The 27,245-nt window shown below is 41.6% G+C and overlaps 1 protein-coding gene across 3 annotated transcripts in view; it reads right to left on the minus strand.

Moving 5' to 3' along the window:
- ZFPM2 (zinc finger protein, FOG family member 2) overlaps positions 1 to 27,245 on the minus strand; it is a 322,170-nt gene that overhangs the window by 136,728 nt on the left and 158,197 nt on the right. The window lies entirely within an intron of this gene.

A 27,245-nucleotide genomic window follows, 5' to 3' on the forward strand; every position in this document is an offset into this window, starting at 1 on the left:
AAACACCTATGAAAGTGTTTGTGAAGAAATTTCTGTAATGCCATGTGGAAGATTTAATGAAAAAAAAATAGCCATATGCTGGTGGTACATCTCCTTCTATTCTGGTTCTATGGGATTCAGCGCATTCATAACTTCATATGAAAATCTGTGGGATTCCAGACAATTCCATGTGTCTTTTTTTGCTACAATGTGAAATTTCTGGTTAAAAAAAAAAAAAAAATATATATATATATTTCAGCGATATATATACATTAACTTATAAAAGAATGCAATAATTTCTAACCTATAAAAGAATGTGATCATTTCTAAAACAACAGTTGAGTGATTATGACAACATAAAGATGGCAAGGACTGACTCTTTTTTCGGAAAAAAAATAGTCTTCGGAAAAAAAATCAAGCACTACCTCTGGTATTACATATTATATGGAACAGAAGCTATAAAAATCCTAAATGTAATTTTTTTTTCTTCTTTTTATGCCTGGAATAGCGAATACAGAGGAACTGTATGGAGAACTAAACAAAGTATAAATAAATTTAAAATAAAACCAGAAAAATACTAAAATGCCAGGATCTACAGAATGTACATTTTCACTGCAATGTTAGCTCAGTACTGTCTCACTTTATGCTATATTTTTTTTTTTGAGAGCATTTTATTATGTCACTATTTAAATCCCCAAATATAATAACATGTTTTACTAATTGCTGCATTAACAGTCTTAACTTTCACAAGTCCTGAACGCTTTAAAGTTTAATAATGCACAATTAATATTGAATAAAGTTGCATTCTTTCACTGATGCCTTTATGAGGGATGCAAACAAAACACTCACTGCTCTGTGCTCCACCTTTCAGAGCTTCATGTCCTGTTACCATCCCCTTACGCTCTCTGTTAAAGGTACAACTAGAGAGATCAGCAATTCCTCTGCTGGTCATGGTAAGGGTAGCCACGATCTCACTTTGTACCTTGGAGACTTTACTGAGTAGTGGTTCTCAGATGATCTACATCTTCTCCTTTGAGTTTTCTTTTTAAATTTGGAAAGCTGCAAAACCCCTTTAAGACGAACCTCCATTTCACCATGAAAAATGTCTCAAATTCTAAAACCTCTCAAAATTAAAAGACCTCCCCAATTCATTTCTAAAGATGAGCATAAAATGAAGGCAAGAAAGGTGGGTCACACCCTCAGTCTCAAGGAAACCAGAGCCATATCTGCATCGCCTACAAATTCCTAGATAGCCATGGATGACGAGATGATCATCTCTACCTGAGGTGTTTCCTCAAAAACTGTCTTAACAACATCTTGTTCCCCAGTGTACAGTCAGGTTAAATTCTGACTACAGGCCATTCACTTGCCAGTAAAGACAAATGTCTAGTGAGTAATCCAAATACAAAGGAAAAAAGTGCACTACTCAAAGTAAATATATTAAAAAAAAAAGCTGAAAGTATGATTCCAGCATCTTCATTTCCACTGAGGCTGAACACCAATAACTTTCCAGTTTCCTGCAGCCTCATTCACTCAGCCAAAAACCTAGCTCAAAGCTTCTGTAATAAGGAGATTCAATTAAAACAAGCACCTTTTTTCCAGTTCAGATCAGAGGTAACGTATTTATTTTCATGTGCTCTTTTGAATGGTGAGAAAGAGAACACTACTATATGCTAAAATAAGACTTTTTTCCTCATTCTGCTTTCCATCTCTGATTCATTTTACACAGGAATATTTTCTCTTTACAATTCAGTGCAATTTAAGTATGCTTGTGTAAACATGGATTATACCACATCAGAAACCAAGTTAGCTATCTCAAGAGAATTTGTATCTCTGCTGTGTGTAAGTAAGCAGATTAATTCCTAGATCAGGCATTACCTAATGCATTTTCAATTCAATTTCTTCTTTTCTTTCTGCACACAAGATCAGGGAAGTGGGATTATTTTATTAATTTAACCAATATTTTGCATGTTTTCCCTGTTATCTTTCTTTCCTCCAAAAATTTTTGTTAGCTCCAAGTGTGAGCAACTTAGTATGAGCAAGGATGTGTAAAGACAAAAACCTAAGCCCTCAACACCTTAAAGAGAAATAAATGGCATGGGGAGTGACAAACTTCTCCTCCCACCAGACTACGATGAACAAGGAATTCTCACATATTTCAAACCCTGATCTACATGGGCACATCCTGCCTGGGGTAAGCTCAGTTATTGTATGAAATTTAGGAGAAGATTATTTATTCACTAACATTTACGCTGCTTTTATGGAAAATCTCAGAAGTAGTGCATAAGCCAGTTTGTTTTTATTACAGCAGTGCCTGCTAGCACTAAGGTAAGGGTCTGTCAACATATCACAAAAACACGGGATTTACTGTGTAAGTTCAGTCCAGTGGCCCATCGAGCCTGCTAGCTTGCCTCTGGTAGTACCCATGTCCGATGCTTAAGCAGAAGATGGCACAGTAAGCCCTTAATACACCTTACTAATTGTGTGTAAACTTGGGCAGGGGCAGAGGCAAGAGATTCATTTTTGCTCTCTGCAGTGTGCACCTAGCGCCCGAAGACATGAGCTGATTATGTCCCTAGAATGAGTAAAGTAATAGATGCTGATAAAAGTATACAGATTCTTTTCAAGTCAGCCCTATGACTAGCCACAGCAATGGGTGCACTGCATTGAACAGGGAAACCAATCACACATTTCTCTTTCACACAAAACTACTATTCAGTCTTTTCTGCTTAAAATCAGCTGCAAAGGCTACTTCCAGCCAGTGTACTGTGAATTACCTGTGCAGGGTGGAGCCTGAAATTAAGGAAGGGTGATTCCTTGAGCACTGAAGAAGGTGTCTTGAAGGCAGTAAGAAAAAGCACAGAGAAATTTGAAAAAGGAGAAGGAAGCACAGGTGGAAGAGAAGAGTGAACACAGAGAGACAGGAAAGATGAGGAGAAACGGACCCAGGGAACTACAGGCCGGTCAGCCTTACCTCCATCCCGGGAAAGGTGATGGAGCAACTAATTCTGGAGGTCATCATTCAGCAAGTGGAGGGAAAGAAGCTGATCAGGACTAGTCAACCTGGATTCACCAAGGAGAAATCATGCCTGACCAATCTGATAGCTTTCTATGATGGCATGACTGGCTGGGTAGAGGAGCGGAGAGCAGTGGATGTTGTCTACCTCGACTTCAGCAAGGCTTTTGACACTGTCTCCCATAACATCCTCGCAGGCAAGCTCAGGAAGTGTGGGCTGGATGAGTGGTCAGCGAGGTGGATTGAGAACTGGCTGAATGGCCCAACTCAGAGGGCTGTCGTCAGCGGCGCTGAGTCTAGTTGGAGGCCTGTAACTAGTGGTGTCCCCCAGGGGTCAGTACTGGGCTCAGTCTTGTTCATCTTCTTCATCAATGACCTGGATGAAGAGTTAAGAGTGTACCCTCAAAAAGTCTGCTGATGACACAAAACTGGGAGGAGTGGTGGATACACCGGCAGGCTGTGCTGCCATTCAGCGAGACCTGGACAGGCTGGAGAGTTGGCCGCAGAGGAACCTGACGAAACAAGTGCAAGTGCAAGGTCCTGCACCTGGGGAGGAACAACTCAATGCATCAGCACAGCCTCGGGGCTGACCTGCTGGAGAGCAGCTCTGTGGAGAGGGACCTGGGTGTGCTAGTGGATGACAAGTTGACCATGAGCCAGCAGTGTGTCTGGGTTGCCAAGAAGGCCAATGGGATCCTGGGGTGCATTAAGAGGAGTGTGGCCAGTAGGTCGAGGCAGGTTCTCCTCCCCTTCTACTCTGCCCTAGGGAGGCCTCATCTGGAGTACTCTGTCCAGTTCTGGGCTCCCCACTTCAAGAAAGATGAGGAGCTACTGGAGAGAGTCCAGTGGAGAGCTACAAGGATGATGAGGGGACTGGAGCATCTCTCCTACGAGGAAAGACCGAGGGAGCTGGGCTTGTTTAGCCTGAAGAAGAGCAGGCTGAGAGGGGGATCTTAGAAATGCTTATGAATATCCTAAGGGTGGGTGTCAAGAGGATGGGGCCAGACTCTTTTCAGTGGTGCCCAGTGACAGGACAAGGGGCAACGGGCACAAACTGAAGCACAGGAAGTTCCATCTGAACATGAGGAAGAACTTCTTCACTCTGAGGGTGACGGAGCACTGGAATAGGCTGCCCAGGGAGGTTGTGGATTCTCCTTCTCTGGAGATATTTAAGGCCTTCCTGGACAAGGTCCTGTGCAGCCTGCTGTAGGTGACCCTACTTCAGCAGAGGGTTTGGACTAGATGACCCACAGAGGTCCCTTCCAACCCCTAACATTCTGTGATGCTGTGATTCTGTAAAGGCTAGGTGGTAAGTGCCAAAAACAGAAATAAGGGATGAAAATCAGGATACTGGGGAGGGGGAGTGAAGAGTTAAAGGAATCCATGTAGATGGAAAGGAAACTGCAAGGCGACAGCAGCTGGGGGGCGGACAGAGTAGCAAAAGGGAGGCAACCAAAGCCACCAACAGAACTTCAGCTTTCCACAAGCTCCACGTTCTTTCCTGTTTAAGACCCTCCAGTCCTGCATTACCAGGTGATCTCACAGAAATATTCAGAAGTTCAGAATATGAACAAGATGTGACATATGGGTGTCTCCACGAAGACATGGAACAGCACAAACTGTAAAATGCATTACTAAATAATCAACCAAACACGCCAATAAAGAAAAAAAAAATTACATGGTGGGCGCTGGAGTTGATGCAGATTTCAAGGCATTTGAAGATAGTTTTTGACCTCAGTTCAGGACAGCAAGGACATTTACACCACTTGAGCTACATGTTACAGTTGGTAGTTCTCCTACATCATAGATACTTCATCCAAGCCAGAACTCATCTTTGCCAGTATCTGCACAAATGCAGCTATAATCTACAGTGCATGCCATGACACTTAAGGTGATCCCGTACATAGGCTCAAACTCCCCTTGCCACAGAAAAACCCACCCAAAACCAACTGACCAACCAAAAAAGAATCCAGGGATATTTTTTTCTAAAATTAGTATTTTTTGTTCCCCCAGACATTTGTGAAATTAGCTATTTTAGTTGTCACCCCTTTCAGAGAATGATGTTCATATCTAAAGTTAAAATTAATACAAATGACTGAAGAGGCACAGCCTCATTACAAAGGATTTATACACAAACCCTCTTATCAATACCAACCTCCTAGTTCTTAGCCTCCTAAAGACAGAAATATGGAGCTACAAATAACATTCATTTCCCAATTACTATGCCAACCAGCTCTTTTTATTACAGACTGTATTTGCATTTGACTGACTGGCCTGTTGGAAACATAGTGCTGCTAGACCATCGTCAAGCATTTTCTCTTTTTCAAAGACATAATCCAGACTATGCACACCAGTGCGCTATCAACTGATTTAGTCATTCGTTTACATGGTAACAGATCCATCTCTTTGCAAATCTGAATATTTGTTAAGTATCTTCATGTTCCAATTTGAACCCATCAGTTATGAAATTATGGGAATTTGTTGCAGAGTAGTTGTTTATTGGACTTCTGTAGGAGTCTACTTACTTTCTTCTGTTTTTCACACATGGTATATTAGACTACGTTCAAAGGAGCATTGCTTTGTATTTGCATTTTCTTTATGGTTACTATCTACATAAAATAATCATAAAAATTTTAGTCTTCTTTTCTATCATGAATTGTCTGCAAACAGACAGATTCCTACATGCCCACTTTTTCTTCACAATTTTTACATGAAGACTTTACAAAAATTAGTTCAATTCACAGGCTGCTAATGTACAACTCTTTGCATGTCTGTTCATCATTCCAGGGAAGAATCTTTTAACACAGGCGTTTGTTTAACCTGTAGGAAACCTGAGACCTCCAGAGTGCTGTCAAGCAGGTCCTTTTATCTCTTTGTACCTTGATCTCCCACTCTCCTGTTCTTTGTCTGTGAATTCTTTCAGGAAGGGATTTCCTCTTTTTGCCATCTTGATTTAGACATTATAATAACAACAGCATGATTATCTGTTTTGTGACATTTAATAGGCTAGTCGGGATACTAAGAACTTCTTGAGGCAGAAAGCACAAGTCAAAAAAATAAAGCTACATCAAAAAAACTCCTAAAATTCAAATAAATAGTCACAAGCACTACTCTGCATTATCTACACAGGTATAATTGTCTTTAACCTTCTCTTACTGGTTCTCAATCTAATTGTTTTAGTTTCAGGTTTAAAGTGAAGTTCTGACTGCACTGGCACACAGGTTTAAGAGAAGGTCTTAAACACACTGTATCTTGCCAATGCCAGCCACTAAGGAAAAGAGGAAGTGGAATATTACCTTATTATAAAGGTAAAATTACAGCTCTTCATCATCCTTTATTTAGGGAGAAAGAAGGGATATCCATGGAAAAAAAGCAGCTTACTTCTTCAGATACATCCAATTGTATTAATGACATTCTTGTTTTACACATATCTGGGACTCAGGCAGAAAACTGTAGTGCTCTGTTTTATATTGTGTCTAAAATTAGACTCATTGTGGTTTCAGAACAGGAAAGAAAAAGCCTCCTCTCGTGCCCCACTGAAGCACTGGGGAATTCTACACCTAGCACACTGTGGCCAAAAAGCTGGCACAAAGACTTCTGAAATAAAAAAAGTGAAAATTCTTGATATTCTATTAATTTGAAACACTTAATTTCAGAATTAGGACAACAAAGAAAGAAACAACGAGAAGAATTAGAGTTTTTCAAGAAGTCTACATTTTAAATAAATCAAAGTTTAAATCTTACTGCTTCAAAACTCTACCAGTATCTTGGTTTTCAGTGACATTCATGACAAATTCTGTCCCTGATCTACTGAAGGCCATCTTGTGGAAATGTGTATGTGGGAAAACACCTATTTTTGTATACAAATACTGTAATGTAGTGTCAGAATACTCTAATAAACACTTCTGCACTGCACTCAAATTAAATACTTCTAAAGAATTGGGAAAATAGAGAAGAATCAGTCTTGAAAAAACTGCCCTGCACTGCGACACAGATGTCTAAAAACTTAACATATTTCTTACTTCATTCAAAGTTAAATTCTTCTCATTTTTTTCAAGGGTGATTTAGAAATGGCTCTACTCCTCCCTCTATTTGTTACAACTAAAATAAAAAGCAGAATGAAATTAACATCTTGATTATTCACACTGTATCCAAAAGTATGCATTGTTCAACGAAAATATGAAAATGCCTCACTTTTTTTTATCGGCAAAATACTGCTTAAATGTCCTTATGCATATCTTGTAGAGGAAGAATGTCATCTATATAAACCCACTTTGATGAGTTTTTATTTCAATTTACAGTGCTTTCATATATGATACTAAAAGAGTAAGCAATGGCACTTAATTGAATCAAAAGGTAATACGATGACAGTGAATTCAGTCTTGCTTTTACTGTTTACACTGGTGGAATGATTTAGTCATTTTTCATTCCCCTTACTTTTGTGTTTGAACAAACGAAAATCAGTCACTCCTTTCCATAACTACCAGTTGGCACACATGTGATACTGGTAATGACATATATTATTAGAAGATCACATGACAGGATATATGTGTTATTCCAAATCAGAAACTTTCTGACTTTGTCTAAGGAAAACTATCACTCCTCTCACACATACATTCATCTTTCTCAGAAAACAGTGTCATAAATTTAGTGACTAGTGTGTCAAATCTGAGGAATTGTAATCAAGTTGGGAACTGTAAAGGAAATCCAAGTCAAAACACAAAAAGTCAGAGATTAAGATAAGTCACACTCAGTGATGAGCAGCACTACTGAAAAGGAAACGATTGGTAAACACAGACCAGGTCTTAGCACATCAGTAATATTACCAGTTCATCTGAACAAAGAGGTGGGCATTCAAACAAGAAAACCATTTCATGAAAAGAATACAGAAATTTCCAAATTTATTTTTATTCTACACTGGAATGGTTTAACGGATGTACTGAAGTATCTCTGGAGCCATCCTCTGTAGAGCAGTCCAGCGGTCATGGTACTTGTCTCGGGCTGGAAGCTATACACAAGGCCCTTTGATGCCAACTTCAGGCACAGAACGAGTGTCACTCACATTTGGCAGCCCAGTGATCAAAACAATGGGTCATTCACTATTCACTTTTTATTTTTAATTTATTCTGTTGGGCTTTTTTATTTATGAGAGAGTAAAAATTAATGTTCTTGAGGAGAAAGGGGCACTGCAGCTCTCATACATCCCGTGCAATACCCTCAGGGCTTTGCTTTGGTTTCTCTGACCAAATCCTGAAAAGTCTTACAGTAAGAGCAACCATATTTTTCAGCAAAACAGCATTATGCTGCTTTGTGTTTTCTGACTGTTCATCTCCACCAGTAACCGTAAACTGCTGGCACTGGTGCCAAGTTCAGTACAGAGAGATTTATGTTGGCAGCACATGAGCTTCTGAGCTTTTTAAAATAAATTTGGCACCAGGGATTAAAAAGATTCACCGTCACTGATCTAGATTACATCCTTCTTTATCAGCAAATGAGTTTCAAAATTCTCATCTAAATAAATACCCTCAATTTACTTGTATTTTCTTCCACTAGATTAATGCACATAGGAAGAATTCTCTGAAATCATATGCAAACCTGCTGCACTTTTCATTCACTATCTCTAAAAAATTCATGTCTGCTGCTTTACTGTGATGTAACTGTTGTTTATTATACTAATCTTAATTATCTCCATTTTAGCTTTTGCCTCCCACACTTGCTTGTTGCCATTGTAGTCACGTCTGGTCTAAAACCAGGACCTCAGCTAGCTGAGGCCAGAAGCTGTCTCTTTAATATCAGGTTCAGACAGAGTCTAGCACAAAGGAGCACTAGTTCCCGACTAGAACCTCAACATGCTGCAGCACTACAGATGTTAAATATCATAACAATGATTGTATATTCCTCACACAGTGATTATTAGCAAAGCTGTACGGCTTTCAAAGAGCCCTTGTTTTTACTTTTCACCAGCAGCTGAAGCAAAGAACACATTTCCATTACAAGATGAAGCTGTACAATCTCATCCAACAAATGATCTCACTCTGACCCTCACACTAACTTTGCTATTAAGCAAAACCAGGCACATTTTCAAATATTGATTCCAACTAATGTCTGATCCTAACAGGCATGATCTTATCGGAGCCTCACTATAATAGAAGGAGTGTCAGAGTTAAACAGAATAGGTTTAGATAAGATCACAATCTTCCTCACCATGATGTGATGCTATCACTGAGTGAGTACAGTATTTGAAGCAATTATCATTAATAGATATTGACAACAGGAAAAGTGGTCACTGCTAAGTTCTAAACAAATTTGTGCATGATAAAATAAAACAAATTTTATCTGAATGGTGGATATGGATATGTTATGTGCCCTAAGAGACTTTGCTGCCTTTAATTTTTTCTTTGAAATGATGGATATTCTATTAAGAAAGAAATATTGAGTACTAACATTGCCACTTCAGTTTGTTCTGCACCCTCTGTTTTGTGGCAAATTGCCACTTTAGCCTCCCTGCTGCTTTTCTGATGTCTGTCTTGACCAGATGTCCACACTGTGTAGTGTGGACAGATCCTGGTCCCAGGCCTTGCCTGAAGAACCATGGCTGATTTCGTGGTGCCCTTCCTTGTGAGCAGAGCGGAGCAGCAAGGGGCTGTCCTATGGGAGATGTGGGAAGCAAAGGGTCATCTTTCTAGACTTGGAACCTTATGGCTGTTTTCTTCTTTGAATCACTCTTTGCAGGAATACAGAGCATGGGATAGCCCCATGGTGGGCTAGCCCAGGGGAGCCCAAAAGGCTCTAAGGTGCGTGTGGGCAGGGCTAAAAACCACAAGAGAGGTACAAGGTTGACAGACATCTGGCTTAGTTTAATTTTTGCCTCACCATTCGTTCTGATCATGGTAGACTTTCTGCATTTTCAGAAAGAAGAGGGTACTGTAAAAGGGAACATCTGCTTTGATGTGGCAAATTCTCTGTGAAACTCTTAAGTCTTTCTCCCCTGAAGCTGTTAGCATGTAAGGCCAAAACAGCACAGAGTGAAAATAATAATTTATAGCCTTGGAAAAAATGTTATCAACCTAGGAAAACTGAAAACACTGGTACCAAAAAAAAAAAAGAAAAAAAGAAAGTCATTTGATAGTTATGCGTGTGCTTTTTGTAATGAAATAGCACAAGCATAGCTAAACTTCTGAAGCCATACAAAAATAATACATGAGAAAACGGTGTAAATCTAAAACCCTTTTAACAATTCACCATTAGTAGAAATAAGCAAGTGTGTAACATGTAGAATTAAAAGGGCACAAACAGATTTACAAGGGGCAATGTTCTCTATGTCTGTTGTGATAATAATATTGAATTCTAATATGCTATTTTTCATCCTTACAGCACTTACAGACATTAGTTAATTAAGTAAATTTTTAAAATACTTCTAAATTAATAGGGTACTTGCCATGACTACCTAAATATTGGTCTTATACACAAAAACCCACATACAGCTTTTCTACTTATCTTCATGTATTTGTCTTCTCGCATATGTGATTGATTAACTCCAGAGCACTGAAATCTTTTTGATAATCGCTGAAGATGAATGTATCAGGACAATCAGCAGCATATGGAACACAGAATGCTGCCAGATGTTAACACACTAAAATAAAACAGAACCATCCATGTACTCCGTATCTTGTCTAAAAATAATATACTCATTGACCTCAACCCTATCAAACCAGTCCCATCTTCAAGGTCATATAAAATAACAAATATTTATCTTCTACGGAGAGGTTTATAGGCTGTACTTGCAGTGTTCAGTGTCACGAAATGCTAAGCATCCCTCAGCCCTACTGCTTTGAATGAAAGCTTGGGGTGCTCAGCACCTCCCACTGGTGCTCAGCGCTAGGCAAAACCAAGTCCCAAGTGCATAGTAATCACCGTTTAAAATTTGTTGTTGTTGTGCATGCCCTTTCATTGCTTAACATTTTTTCAAAGATGACACATGGAAACAGAAAAACACCTAGAGTCAAAAATACAGGCATAAAAACTGTGATCTCTAACACCTATTTCATTTGAAAGCCATTTGCATATGTCGTATGTTGTCTTGAAAAAATAACTTCAACAACCTTTGTTATCCCAATACATTTTTAAGGTGACAACATCAACGCGGCATACTGCCGCACCTCCTGTGAGGTTGAAACACCATGCTGCAGTGGGCCACGGCAGTGAATTCCACCCCCTGAACCTCTTTACTTCCCCACGCCTTGCAACTGTCCCAAAGCAGACATTGAGTGTCCTCCTGTCCAACACCACAGCCAGGGAAACACAGAATACAATGAGCACATCTTGTTCTTATTTCTGAAGAGTTCAGGAGACCTCCCAGTTACGGTGGTGACAGTGAACAAAGAATTAGATGGCTGAGTATCTTTGGTGTGACTGACAAGGAAACACTTATTAAAGGTCTCAAAGGCTGTTTAGTCCCATGAACGCCACTAGCGAGAGCAAGCACAGCAGGTGCTACCACAGACCCACTTCAAGGCTGCAACAAGCGCTAGCAATCGGCTTGGAAGAGTGAATGCAAGGAATATTAAGGAGGCACACACCAAGCGGTCTCACATTTGTGAGAGGTCAAGTTTCAAAACATGGATATTCCTCTCTTTCTCCACTGCTGAAGGTGGTGGTGGAGGTGTAAAGTAACCAGTGCATTCGGAGTCAGCTATGACACGCGGGTACCTGCTATTGTTGCTGTATGCATTAAAGAGATTTACTAGCACAGAAACAGTACCACTAAATGAGCACCGAAGATGCCAGCGATGCCATGGGCCTCCTCAAACATTTCCACATCTAACCCATGGTGTGTTCTCTGTTTTTCAGCCTGCCTAATCAAGGTTCTGGTACCTGATAGTGGATGACTGACTAAAGAAATCAAGATTCAGCTTGCCCCCTGAGGCATGCTGCACCACCAGATCAAAGTGCACACATTTGGCACCCTGAAAATGCAATACCATTGCTCTCACTTTGCAAATCTGTGACACAGAAACCCAGGACAATGATCCTTACAAATCAGACAGCATTTCTTGAAAAAGAGGTACAGAATACTCTAGAAATAAAGTCCTAAGTACAGCTGAAAAAAATACATTGAAAAAGCTACAGTGATTTAATATTTGGTTGCACACGGAGTGTTAATTCTAACTTTAGTTAGCAAGAAACTGGAGTGGGAAGGGAGAATATTCAGAAGAAAAAAAAACAAACTGAAAACTGCAGGCAGTCGGGAAGGGACATGCCAAAGAAATATAGCGGCTTACTTCCTTACCTCCCAGCAAGCCCTTGTTATATTTCAATTAGATTTTGCAAACGGTATCTTATACTGGTGTGACCAACTGTCTAGCTTGCTGTAACGTCCCATCTGCCATTTTCTACAAAAAAGTGTCTCATTCTGGCCTTTTAAAACCAATCTTGAGAGATTTTAGCTACCTGCAGGCGTCTCTGGGCAGCCAAACAAGTGAAGTTGGCTGAAGACATTTCTCAACGTCGGGGTGCCAATAGCCACAGAATCATCTGCTCCGTTTCCTTCCCCGCGCCGCGGCTCAGCTGCGCCCACACTGCCCCGGCCGTCTTGGTCCAGCCTGTTTTCAAACACACCAGCCACAGATCTACTACACCCTCCTGAATCTCTTCCAGCCTTTCGCTCTCACTACCGTTAGGAAGCTCTTTCTCATAGCTATCCTAAATCTCCCTCACTGGTACCTACATCTATGAGTCTGGCAGGTTCACCTCATGCAACCCATCATATCCATCCACAGACCACGATCCAGGTGGATCCAGGCAGTGAGGGAAGCCCTCCACCACATAAGTGTATAGGATTAAGATGGTATTTTGGCTTGGAAGAGGGGAGGTGGTTTGACCACAGTGAGAAGAGAAATAGGAGTAAGATAAAATAAGTGGATCCCAAAAGAGAAGAATACGATTTGGAATTTAACAAATACAAGTAATAATATCCAATGTTTAATGTGGTAAATGCAACCATAGACAAGAAGAAGAAACTCCAGAAAAGCAGAGAGAAAAGACTGAAACATACTATGAGGTCCACAGTGCAACTAAAAATCAGCAACAGCAGGAGCAGGTCTGCTTCAACACAAGCAAAAAAGAAGAAACTAAGATATTTCAGACCTACTATTGTTTTTGGCTTTACTGCTCTCTTCCCTTTATGCTAATTTGTCCCAGTTTTCTTCCAAAAGTGAAGACAACAGCTTGCAGGAGGGGGAGAGAGGGAAGAATCCTTCCTCACCTCCCCAGCACCGAGGCACACCTCCCTCAGCTCCCCTAAACTTGTCTTTAATGTCCTCACACATGGCAGGAGTTCCAGTTTCGTCCTTTAAAAAAAAGTGCTCACTCATCCCTCAGATCAGAGACTGTCATGTGAAAAAGAAAGCTTCAAAGTAAAAAAAGTATTTTGGGAAATGTGAGATGTTTATAAATACATAAATAATAATAATTACTAACATATATGAAGCTTTTTATTAAAAACACCCTCTTCCATGCTATTCAGATATCAAATCAAATGTCATAAACAAGATACAAAATACTAACCTGTGACAGGGAGAATTTTAAATTATAAGATATTTTCTCAGAGTCAGAATGATCTACATAAACTATAATGATATCTCAAATGCTATGCAGTTTATCCTAAATGCATCAGTAGCATTCAGATTGCTATCCTCCCCTTAGAGCACAAAAACAACAGTATTTTTTCTGTGTAAAACTCAATTATTCCCTAAATATGTTAAAAGAGCTCAAAATAAAAAAATATATTATTGTAACTATATTTAATGTTTCACGATTTGTGAAACATTTTGTGACTATGTTGAAGTATTTTGCCTTTCTCTCCAGTTTGTGGAATAAATGATAAAATGCATTAGTGAAAAGAAAGGGGGCTAAAGTTTATTAATTAATACTGTTATTTAAGATAGGACACGAATACGAAAAAATATCAAGCCTGATGACGCTCTGCATACAATTTGTCATGTATGGGATATCAGAACAGGCACAAAACCCCGTAAATACGACACATCACCAGGCAGAGTACTTGCTGTGCACCCCTCGCCGCAGGCTCTCCCCTGTGGCAGGTGGGCTGGGGCTGGCAGGGAGGGCAAGGAGGGCAAGCAATGGTGCCCTCGGCACGCCTCGCAGCGGGGCCCTAAGGGCTGGAGCCGATCGCCTTTTCAGCTCCCCTGGAGCCTGAGGAGCCACCATGGGATTAGGCTGACAGACTTGTTCTCCAGGCTTGATAAATGAAGCCCAGGACATTTATAAACCTCCCTCGGCACTTAAGATCCCAGGCCAAGCTCTGCATTGCCCATATGCTGGTGGTGCAAAGTACGTCTGCTGCATCTGGAAAAGGACAAGTTTTGCTACTGGCTGCGTGGTACTACAACAACATTAGAAAAGAAGCTATAGCTGAACGGAGAAGAAAGTTCAGCAAAATGTTAGTGTTTCAAATAAAACTCTCATTTTTAGGACCTAATAACAGTCAGTACTTTCTTCTGACTAGAACATGCTATTTTTATATACTCCCAAACACTTAGATTGCGTATATATATGTACAAATATATATACTTACTATACTTATGATTTTTTAATCTATTTATGTGTACATATATATATTTATGTATTCCTACATACCATACTAACTATACTTACTGTAAATATTGAGGGTTTTTTTCTATTCGAAACCTTCTGAAACACACAGTCACAGAACACAGTTAATTTGGTTGGTAATGCAACAACTAGAAATACCTCTTATTTCCATCTTTGCTGAAAAATCACAGGCTACTTCTCTCAAGCATATTCAGACAGAATGGGAACTGATGTTTGGAATTTAGATCATTCCATCACAGTGTACAGAAGTGAGCAGCAAGCAGTCACTGTCTTCACTGAAACCACAGGTCCATTCTTTTATCTGAAGTCTTTTATTTAAATTAAGAGAGACAACCATTTAAAAACTTGTTATTGTTACCATGATACTGTATCTTGGTCTGAACTTCTATTACCAAAAACAAATTTTGACACCACCAAAATGTGAATTTTCTTTTCACACCAAACTTTTCCCTACAGCACACTTTATTCCAAACAATTGCCCACTACTGCCTCCACAAGTCTTATGGAAAGCATCTGCTGATGTTTCCATCGTGATATGTTATTTGTATGTCCAGGCAGTGCATCTGGACAACATACTGAGTGCAGCACAAGTGCTACTACAGTTCCACAGGCAACAGCATCACAGTACCTTTCTCCACTACTAGTGTACACTGAGGCTAACTGCCCTTGGGCAGGCATAGCTTTATGCATAACCGCCCCAGAGAAACCCAGAAGCATACAGGACATTTTCTGTTCTAGTCATCAAAGAGAGAACACAAGCCTCCTGGTCTTTCAGTTCGGTGCCCTTTGTAACTACCAAATTCTTGACTTAACAATGCAAACATCTTCATAGACACAAGCACCTTCACAGCTTTATGTTCCACTAAAATGATGGAGTTAGAATTTCCCATGCTTGTTCTATGAGTGTGAAACTACTGAAAAAAATACGCCAACATTCTAGAAACTGAATTTTATACAGAGTAAAAAAATGGTGTTGTTTAACATTTAGTGAGAAGAAAGTTATTTCAAAAACTGCTGAATATTTAAATCTGACATTTTATATCTGCTTAGTCTATAATAACATATATGTTTTATAAATAAGAAGAAATACCATTATAAAAAGCATGAATTTTAAAAATTTCCTCAGAGAACAACATTAATGTTAAATTCTTCATCTTAAACACGGGTGTTAAACTCGTGCCTGTTAGGTATTTCAGTGTAGTGAGCTACATGAATGACCTGAAATGGAGCTCAATCAATTCTTTCTCTCACCCAAAGTTTTTAAGTAAGACTACATCCCATTCTGAAAGTTGTGTTATAAATTTAGCAAAACCTACAACAGCAAAATAAGCAGTTGAGTCTTCAAGCCTGTGGTACAGAGAAGATTAGGCTAGAAGACCACAGTCTAGCAGCACAAGAATATGCTGCTACTACACAGCTTATTGCAGCAGTTCTCTCTAAAGAGCTTCACAGGGCAGTACATCCTGCAGCACACACTGTCTTCTGCTTTTCCCCATATCCCAAAATGGAAGAGCCTGGCATTTGTAGATGGCGTCTCCCTCTGCTTCTGCTGACTGCGAGGCCTTGAACCAAATTTTCTTGCTCTTTTTCTGTCCTGGGCTCCTGACCTTGCCTTATCTCTTCCACCAGGCCGTCCCCTCGCTCTGCTCTCAGCAGCTCCCCGGCAACGTGCCCCAGGGTGCACTGACACTTTGAGAAGGACCCTCCTCCTGAAATGAAGCTTGCTGAAGTAGGACAGATAGTTTCTTGAGGTTTCTCCCAGGGAACGGAGTTAGGTTAATGAGAATGATTGGTAACATCTACTACTTAATTACAATAACATGAGGATAAAGTCTGCTTAATGGAGATGCTTATAGAAAGCACCAAGTAACTGAACTGTTTTTAAAAACCTTTCAGAGTGACCAGTGGGAGTTTTAAAAAAATGTTAAAGTTATGCTGTTTTGATAAATATAATAATGTTGGTGTCAAAATGAACCATGGGTATGTGGTCTTAAAAAGGGGCTGTAGTCAAGGAAAAGAGGTTTAAAAACAAAAGCATTTTTATATGAAAATCCTCTATTGACACAATACTACATCTTCCTGTGAACATTTGTGTTTCGTGGGTTTTTTTTAAACAAACCATATTTTTATGTCCCTCAAACTTTTAATATTTTAAAAATAAGGCTATGGTAGTGGCATGCAGTACTAATACCAGTCTACTAACGGCATTTAGACAGAGGCAGATGATCTATGTGCTCTTTCTTTTAATGGACTATGTTGCTTCATCCCCTATTCGTGTTCCAGAAACTACTCCCACAAGGTGGATAAATCCGCTTTTATTTTTTTTTCAAAACAGGGTGTTTATTCAGATCATTACCACATTTTGCTATCATATTCATACCATGTTTTAAATTGACTCTGTTCTGTAAATGTAAATAAAGGAGCAGAAATAACTAATTTTTTGGAACAAAAAGAAGTGTCTAAACTGCATCTATGCGCAAATGCTTCAAAAAAAGTTCTTCTGTCATTGCATTCTCCTCAACTACCCGTCTATACAAATGGGAGAACACTTCATAAAAGGTGAGGCAATGTGAGGGGATGTGTTCTCAAAGACCATTGTGGACGGCCATGTGGATGGCCACATCACCTTGGCGTATCTCCACATTTTTAGTGTTTCTGTTTGTATGAAGCAGCCAACCCTGAGCCTTGCACAGCGCATCAGCCCATTGCCATTGGTGTGACATAATGTGCTGTCCGGAAGCACTGTTACATTGACATCTGCTCATGTTTGGGGCAGAAGGAAGTGTTTTTTAAACTAGTTTTAAACATGAAGAGCCTGACAGTAACAGCAGTAAAAAATGAGAAAGAAATGCTTTTGTAGTCACTCAAGGTACTCAAAAGGTATAAACCCAAAATAACAAAGATTAGAATCAAGGTTCATTACTCAATACACTATTTTTGGTAACAAAATATAAAAATAGCTCTGTGCTGGTAAGAGCCAAAATACCCATCTGCAGGTAAATATCTAAAGATAAAACCTGCCTTATCTCTTTCAGTGTTTGAACAAGAGAACCACAGGGTACAGCCCGACTACAGCCTGACTACAGCCAGACCACCGGCTTGTCTCGGTGGCCGTACAGCACCTGCAACCAAAGTGGCCAGAAAACCCTCGCACTGCAACTCTGAAGATTAAAAGTTGCTGCCTAGAACAGATAGGAGGTTTTTGACCCAAAGTGACCAGCCACTGATTAATGAGTGAGTAACTTCACTGCATTTTGAACCTTGGCTCCTCAGCCCCTCACACGCTACCCGGTCAAACTGCTTCATGAGGATATCTCCCAAAAGAAGCGTTGCTTTGGCACCAAACCTCCTAGATCCCATTAAAGGGTCCCTGCCATATCCCACGGCTCGCCTGGCCCAACTCGGCTCACTCTCCTCCCACGGATTCCCTCCACAGACATGCTGAATCCTCTTTTCCTTATCAGGCCGACACAGGCCTGCCCCGCGCGCTCTTCCCCGCGACAAGACAACAAGAATGGGGAGCAGGATCCAGCTGCTCATTGTTTGACTTCATAAAACCCTGCCATGGGCACAGATTAACACCAAAAACTAGACGGTGGCAGCCAAGGGAAAAGGCCTTTCAGAACGCCTCTGCTCAACTACCTGAGCGATGGTGCGAGCTGCTGCTCGACGTCCGTCATGGGCTACACCATCCTGTGCCGTGTTTGTGTCCAAGGGCTCCATTCCCACCAAGCTGCCTCCTCAAACAGGGAAAATACTCGGAAAGAACAAGCAAACAGCTTTTTCTTAAATAGGCTGCTGGTGCCTTGAATTTAGAGCTGCTTATGCGCAGCAGGTTCTCTTTCAGTGGTTTGTATGGTCAGCCTAGCAGGGTCTAACTCTCTTCTTGCCAGCCTGTTCACATTAGGGTTGACATTTGTGCAAATCCACTTCCCTGTTAATGGCAGGAATCACAAGCTAGGAGTTTCAGGCTTAGAAATACAATTCTGTCTATGTGCAGGTATCCACGAACTACTGAATTTTCCATGACGCAGCAAGGCGTGAAGTTGGAGCCTTCCTGGTAAAACCCGTGATTCAGTCATGTCGCCCTCCTCACAGAGGTGAGTTCTCACCAACTGTAGACAGAAAGTAGTGTTGTGCAAAACTCCTCATGTGTCTGTTTGTCAAAACAGCAAGACTATGTTAAATCTCAAACAGAATCTGGAAACATGTAGCTGACCTCTTTTTACTGTAAACCAAGAGAACAAACTCTTATTTTAGAAGTACACTTTGTAGGCTTGAAAAGATACTCCTGTGCCTTTCAATTCCCTGGGAATATCAGCTATCATGGAACAGTTGATGGAAAGTTGATGGAAGGCAATAACCTCTATGACCAATTATGCAGAGAGATGCAAACACTATGCATGCAGCAGAGAGCAGGAGAAATTTGTCAGTTTGGCAAAATTACAGGAACAGATCATTTAAAGTATCTAAATAGGAGATCCATCACTCTAAATACAATAAAAGTATCCAAATAGAGATCTATAAATATTTAGTAATAAGGACTTCCTAAGTTAAGATTGAAATGGGAATTAAACACCTAGTTAAGTTTTTAGATTTGACACTCACTCTTTGTTGTTAAAAACAACATTCTTAAGATTTCTGATGGCTGCATGCAGATCGTTTCATCAACAGTAACAGTAATGCAATGGGGTACATTATTTTGTAAAGGGTTTTGATCACTCTGAAATTCATTAATATTGGCTAACTCCTAGATGAGAAAAATTAAGAACTTTACTAGTCATTGAGCTATTTCAAGTCTATCACTAGAGTCTGACTATTCTGAAGTCCTGATACGGACCTTGCTCTACCACATCTCCTGACAGTGCGGCGGCAATGCTGATAAAGTCAACAGCTTCTACCCCTATTGCAACTGCAAACAGCACTTAAATCGTTTTTGTTCAAGGTACCCAACCTTCCACTACTATGAGATGTATATTGTTAATGTACTTCAAGACAGAAACTTGAAAGATCTAAAAAGTATTTGACACCTGGCACGGTGACTTAATTAATTACCATGTTGAATTAATTAGCTTGCTTCGTCTCCTGAGCCAACAGCAGTGAGACTGTATTCAGCAACACAGCACTGCCTGAAATACGAAGCACTTCAACAGGATATTACATGTACAGGCTGTACACAGTGCAGAGTACAAGGCTAGTAAGTAAGCTGTAACTGTTTTAGCTAGGTAATGAACCCTATGAGGCAGTGTCACATTGCTAACACTACACAGTATGGTCAGGTATGACTATTGTAGCTAGCCACAAACATATTTTCCAACAAAGAGATGAGCTGCAAAAACTGTGATATTTACTCATCTGAGGTGAACCCTCAGTAAATTTGCAGATGCCACCAAGCTGGGTGGGAGTGTTGATTTGCTTGAGGCTAGGAAGGCTCTGCAGAGGGATCTGGACAGACTGGATCAATGGATCAAGGCACGAGTTTCAACAAGACAAAGTGCCGGGTCCTGCAATTCGGTCACAACAACCCCACGCAATGCTACAGGCTTGGGGAGGAGTGGCTGGAAAGCTGCCCAGAGGAAAAGGATCTTGGGGTCTTGGTTGACAGCCGGCTGAACATGAGCCAGCAGTGTGCCCAGGTGGCCAAGAAGGCCAACAGCATCCTGGCTTGTATCAGGAATAGTGTGGCCAGCAGCAGTAGGGAGGTGATCATGTCCCTATACTCGGCACTGGTGAGGCCACACCTGGAGTAGTGTGTTCAGTTTTTGGGCCCCTCACTACAAGAAGGACCTTGAGGTGCTGGAGTGTGTCCAGAGAAGGGCAACGAGGCTGGTGAGGGCTCTAGAGCACAAGTCGTATGAGGAGGGGCTGAGAGAACTGGAGTTGTTTGGCCTGGAGAAGAGGAGGCTGAGAGGAGACCTTAATGCTCTCTACAACTACCTGCAAGGACGTTGTAGTGAAGTGGGTGTCAGTCTCTCCTCCCAAGTAACAAGTGATGAGAGGCAATGGCCTCAAGTTGCATCAGGGGAGGTTTACATTGGACGTTAGGAAAAATTTCTTCACCAAAAGGGTTACCAAGCACTCGAACAGGCTGCCCAGGGAAGTGGCTGAGTCAACATCCCTGGAGGTATTTAAAAGACGTGTAGATGTGGTGCTCAGGGACATGGTTTAGGGGTGGACTTGGCAATGCTAGGTTAACGGTTGGACTTTATGATCTTAAACATCTTTTCCAACCTAAATGATTCCATAATTCTATACTTCTGTGAGGTTCCCTGAATTTTTCATTTCTTTCCTCTCTTTACCAAAAAATCACATTAAAGCTCTTTTAAAAAAATTATTTAATGTTTATAGCAGCATAATTTTTGAAGTTCTCATTCAGAAATGAACTAAACCTGCTGATAGCTGCTGATGTGGAAGTTTGATTGAATTCTAGGGAGGTGAGGCTTTACACAAATGAGCTTTCCAAAACAGATATAAAACACTTAAGCAAACAAACCAGAATCCCCTTATGAACACCAGAGAGCATGTACACTAGTGAGAAAAGTAACCAAATGTCTCAAGCAAACAGAAAAATCATAAATAGACCAGAATCGTTTAAAGAAAAGAAAAAAGATAAAAGAAAAATATGTAGAAGCTGACACTGCATTTGTGTTGATTAAACAGTAAATTAAAGTTCTATCAAAAGGTTTACATTTTTTCACACTGTATTTTAAAGCAAAAAATGTAGGATTACAGGAAACATCTGATATTCAGGAAAAAGAAACAATACTTAGAATCACAGAATAATTCAGGTTGGAAGGGACCTCTGGAGGTCATCCAGCCCAAACTCCTGCTCAAAGCAGGGCAAACGTCAAAGTCAGATCCAACTTCAAAGTTAACTCAGATTGTTCAAGATCATATCCAGTTCAGTTTTGACTATCTCAAAGGATGGAATTGCTCAGGTGACTAAACAATATTGCAGACGTCTAAAATTCTGTTTACAGGAAAGTTTTCAGATTTCCAAATGTATTTGTATTAGTAGGCAAAAGTATAATCTTTCAAGTGTTAGCAAAAATTGACTTTATGTTTTTTAATTTCACAAGAAACAAATTAGTATCTTTCCAGTTTGGTGAGAAAAAAGTCCTGAAAATTTTCATCTTGCACCTCTCTGAACTGGGCTGAGAAAGTTGTTCAACCCCATTATAATCACAAAACTAAATCACAGAATCACAGAATCACAGAATCACAGAATGCTTTGTGTTGGAACGGACCTTTAGAGAGCATCTAGCCCAACCCCCCCCCCGCAGTGATCAGGGACATCTTCCACTTCAGAGCCCCGTTCAACCTGGCCTTGGATGTTTCCAGGGACGGGGCCTCCATTACCTCTCTGGGAAACCTGTTCCAATGTTTCACCACCCTCATGGTAAAAAATTTCTTCTTTATATCCAGTCTAAATCTACCCTCCCTTAGTTTAAAGCTATTACTCCTTCTCCTATCGCAACAAGCCCTGCTGAAAATATTTTTCCCATCTTTCCCGTAGGCCCCCTTCAGCTACTGAAAGGCTGCTCTGAGGTCTCCCCGCAGCCTTCTCTTCTCCAGGCTCAACAGCCCCAACTCTCTCAGCCTTTCCTCCTAGGAGTGGTGCTCCAGCCCTCGGATCATCTCTGTGGCCCTCCAGACCCACTCCAACAGCTCCATGTCCTTCTTGTGCTGGGAGCTCCAGAGCTGGATACAGGACTCCAGGTGGGGTCTTACCAGAGCAGAGCAGAGGGGCAGAATCACCTCCCCCACCCTGCTGGCCACGCTTCTCTTGATGAAGCCTGGGATACGGTGGGCCTTCTGGGCTGCGAGCGCACACTGGATGCTCATGTGAAGCTTTTCATCCACCAGTACTGTGGGTAGTTAAGGCTTGGCGGTCTGAAGATGTCGCGCTGTACGGAAAGGTAGTGTCCCCCCCCTCTCCTAATAGCCAATAGCATTTAACCCGTGAAGTAAGCAGACGGAAATGATGCTGTAAACCTAGGCTATATAACGCTGTGTTATTTATCAATAAACGCCATTTGCCGTCCACCACATTGGTGTCTGCGTGCTGATGACCCGAGCGGCCAAGGGGTGGGTCGCCGAGCCGTCCCTGAACCAGGTCGCCACGCCAACGAAGGCGACAAGTGGTGCCGAAACCCGGGAAAGACTCGCCTGGAATCGGGTGAACGGCGGCCGGAGCGGCAGGACCAGCCCGGCGGGGAGGACGCTCCCGGACTAGCAAGGAGGATGGAAGCCCTTGTGAAGGTCGTATCGCAATTACATAAGCAGTGGGGGATTGATTGTAAGCCCAAAGATTTTACGCTCGCAGTTGCGAGACTTTTGCATATTGGGGTCATTGACCAGCCGGTGAATATTTTCCACCCTGAAGTGTGGGATAAGTGCACTAAAGCGTTAGCCGAGGAGATGATGTCCTCGGGTTGTGGGAAAAACCTTAAGTCGTGGGGGAAAGTCGTACAGGCCCTGCAGAAAGCTAGACAAGAGCAGGAGACCTGGAAGGCGGCAGGGAGCTGTTTGTTTGCTACCCCAAAATTGGGAATCGGGGCAGCTACACAGACTTTGCACCCCCCAGACGATAACGGTTCTGCTGAGCCTAAAAATCAGCAAGAGGGCGACATGTCCCCTCAACTCCCGGACCCCGACCCGCTTACGGAGGGAGAGAAACAGGCTAAATCCTTCTGGGGCGGGTTAGCCGAGGAGGCTAGGAGCGCCGTGGAAAAAACAGGGTCTGAGGAAGTCTGGGCTACACCAACGCCCTATGCGCCCCAAGATGGCACCGAGCCCAAAGGGGAAAGGCGGGATGAAAATTCCTTTGGTGATAACAGGGAGGAAGCGCTAAAGTTATCAAGCGCACAAGTTATCAAGCGGGAGGTGGAAGAGAACAGGGGGGCGAGCGGGGGGCAGAGAGCCAACCGGCGCGTGCATTTCAAAAGGTGCGCCTGTGAGGTGGGCACCCCGCCGAGCGGAGGGCGGGGCGGGCCCGGGGGGGAGGAGCGGCCCGCCCATAGGGGAGGGGGCCGGAGCTCGGCAAAAAGGTACTGGAGACCGGAAGTAACCAGTCAGTGGAGTTCCGACTCCGATTCAAACACTAGCGGGGACGAGTGGCTCACAACTGATTTAAACGTAGTAGAGGAGGACATGATTAAGCATGTCGCGAAGGAAGAGCATCTAACCCCGATCCAGGTGGCTGTTCGCACCATACTAGCCAGAATAAAACTAATGAAAACTGTTGAGTTTTTGTCCACAGGACCGGATCATCGGACACCCCCGTAACCCGTACACCCCAGTGACAAGAGAAGACGACAAGTCGGCAAACGTCCTGTCCGAGCCTGAAACCTCCTCACGGACAGAATCCAGACAACGGCAGAATAGCGTCCGCAAAGGGGGGCTACGATGCCTTTGTGTGATCCTAATCTTGGAGCTTGTCACTATAGGACAGGCAGAATCAAGTTACCATCACCATCAGCCATATAGGTGGGTCCTACGGAACCTTGTAAATGGTCGAGTAGTAAGGGAAGTCATAACAGCAGGACCTCCTAGATTTGCTGCCCACCTGTGTGAATTAGCACCCATACAGCCCTGCCTAAACCAGCGGCCCTATTACTTATGTCCACAATCTAACCCAGGAAAGGGATATTGTAATTCTCCTAATCAATATTATTGCGCATATTGGGACTGTGTCACTATCGCTTCCGCTTGGACACCCCCAATCCCAGACAAATATTTAACGACAACATGGGGACCACTAGGTTGCAAACATCCACGACTTGATTGGTCTGGAGGATCTGTAGGGTACAGTAATTGTGACGCTATAATCCTCCAAGTAATTCATCCAGAAGACTCAACATGGGTAACGTGAAGAACTTGGGAAATTAGGTATTGGGAACCAGGACAAGATCGAGGTGGATTGATACATATAAGGAAGGAGGAAATAATAAAAAACCCTCCTCATGGAATTGGCCCCAATCCAATTGTTAGTGGACCACAGATAACTGCTAGCCCCCTGGAGACCACCCAAAGTGATGTAATATCCTCCCTCGATGGGACGAGGGAACCCCCCTTATGGAAACTAATGTGAGCTACCTATGACACCTTGAACCAAACCAACCCAAACCTAACTGCACACTGTTGGTTGTGCTATGACGTGAAACCCCCTTTTTATGAGGCTATAGGGGTAAACACAACATATAGCCTAGACATCCGATCCGTACCACTTCAGTGTTCTTGGGGAGAGAAGAAAAGGAGGATAACCATGCAATATGTTTCTGGATCTGGGACCTGTATAGGCAATGTGTGGGGACAAAAACGGAAGCTCTGTAGTTCTGTCTCGTCCACAGTGGGAAAAACCAAAGAAAAATGGGTTATTCCCTCTAAAGGAGCTCAATGGATCTGTTCCAAAAACAGGCCTTACTCCATGCATATCTCTGGCAGTGTTTAATCCCATGGTTAACCACCTTGCTATCCACCTTGATAGGGCCGATCGCGATGATTGTAATAACACTAATTTTTGGACCCTGTATACTGAATGGAATCGTGTCGTTCGTCAAGAGTCAGCTAGAGAAAGTTAACATTATGTTCATAGAACACCGTCAGCTGCTTTAAAAACGTACCTACCCAGTGTTATCCTAAAAATTACCTCAACTTTTACCTGTTTACTGTGCCTTATACTTTTTCAGGTTTATAGCATATACTTTTTAAAACTATAAATATAATGTAAGATATAGAATAAATATAGAATAAGAATATTGATAGAATTTTTAAGACTTTAAGATTATATTTTAAAATTATATTATATATATTTTAAGATTATATTTTAGCTAATTTACAAATGTATTTGTTCAAGGCGCCTTATATTTGTTATCGTAAGATCTTAATATTTATATTTTTAAGTTATAGTTAAGATTAATGAAGGTTAAGTCTAACATAATATTAAGTCTTAAGTTAAATACTAAGTTCAGTTAAGTTAAGTATTACAACTTTATATTTCATATTAGCCTATTTAGTTAAGCATAAGGAGGGGGGAAATGTGGGTAGTTAAGGCTTGGCGGTCTGAAGATGTCGCGCTGTACGGAAAGGTAGTGTCCCCCCCCTCTCCTAATAGCCAATAGCATTTAACCCGTGAAGTAAGCAGACGGAAATGATGCTGTAAACCTAGGCTATATAACGCTGTGTTATTTATCAATAAACGCCATTTGCCGTCCACCACATTGGTGTCTGCGTGCTGATGACCCGAGCGGCCGAGGGGTGGGTCGCCGAGCCGTCCCTGAACCGGGTCACCACGCCAACGAAGGCGACACAGTACCCCCAAGTCCTTCTCGGCAGCGCTGCTCTCAAGCCCTTAATCCCCCAGCCCGTATTGATAGTGGGGTTTGCCCCGACCCAGATGCAGGGCCTTGCACTTGACCTTGTTGAACCTCATGAGGTTCACAAGGGCCCACTTCTTGAGCTTGTCCAGGTCTCTCTGGATGGCTTCCCATCCTTCTGGTGTGTCAGTTGCACCACTCAGCTTGGTGTCATCTGCAAACTTGCTGAGGGTGCATTCGATGTCGCTTTCTAAGTCCTTGATGAAAATGTTAAATAGCACTGGTCAGCTCTGCTCAGTGCTTATTGTAAGTTCAATAAAAACAAAGTATCTTAGCTAAATGTTTTTGCCACAGCAAAGTGGTATCTGCTCAAATTTTCAAAGTAATAATAAACCTTAATACACGCCTGTGCTACCAAAGTAGAAGGAGCTCCTGCTCTACATCTCCTTCAGGAAACAAAATTGAAACAATATGATATACTGCTAACATTGCAAATTCATCCTAAGAGTATCTGACAATGATAACTTCTGTAGCCAAGGGTCAGTCAACATCATCTCCCACACTCAAACATTATCTGAAAGTCTTATACACCTGAGGAAGCAGTGCAAGTGGACAGGGCAATAGGGATAACACAAAGCTAGAGTTTTTCATTGGGTATTATGTGGAGCCACTTTGAACTACACCAGGCCTAAGGTTTCCGTCGCATGAAAGTTGATGAAAGCAGTGACAGTGGAATCTTAGAAATTTATTTGAATTATAGGTAGTTGTCGCAAATGACATTTTCTGAAAAACATCCTGAGAGTGCTGATAGACCAAGAATCAAGCAGATTAAGAAATAAAAATTATAAGGATGGAGAAAATGGAAAGAGGTATTCAAATTGCTCATTTCCCCCTTTCTAACAGAAAGATGCTTTGAGCATCTTACTTTTGAAAATCCATCCTTCATTCAGGTGTCGGAATGGGAAATCTGATCTGGGTTGGGAATATTGAACTCTAGGAAACTTAGGCAAAGTTTCTATGTCCCTTTCTTTAATATCTTGTTAGCACCTTTTGATTAATAATTTATGCTAAAGAGTCTACAGAATAACACAATCTTAAATGGCTATTATGTACTCACAGAACAACACTTCACTACAATTGTAACACGTGTATTTAGAGAAAGTAACATGCATGCTATCCAGCAAGCCCTTAGAAGGAGAACTCCAATATATAGGCATAGGTTCTCCAGGGAGCAGTTCGAGACTATCAGTTTCCTCCTGTTCTCCCAGGTCCACATAACCCCTCTCTCTGACACTCTC

This window comes from Opisthocomus hoazin, chromosome 3 (assembly GCF_030867145.1).
Source record: "Opisthocomus hoazin isolate bOpiHoa1 chromosome 3, bOpiHoa1.hap1, whole genome shotgun sequence".
NCBI classification, from domain to species: domain Eukaryota; kingdom Metazoa; phylum Chordata; class Aves; order Opisthocomiformes; family Opisthocomidae; genus Opisthocomus; species Opisthocomus hoazin.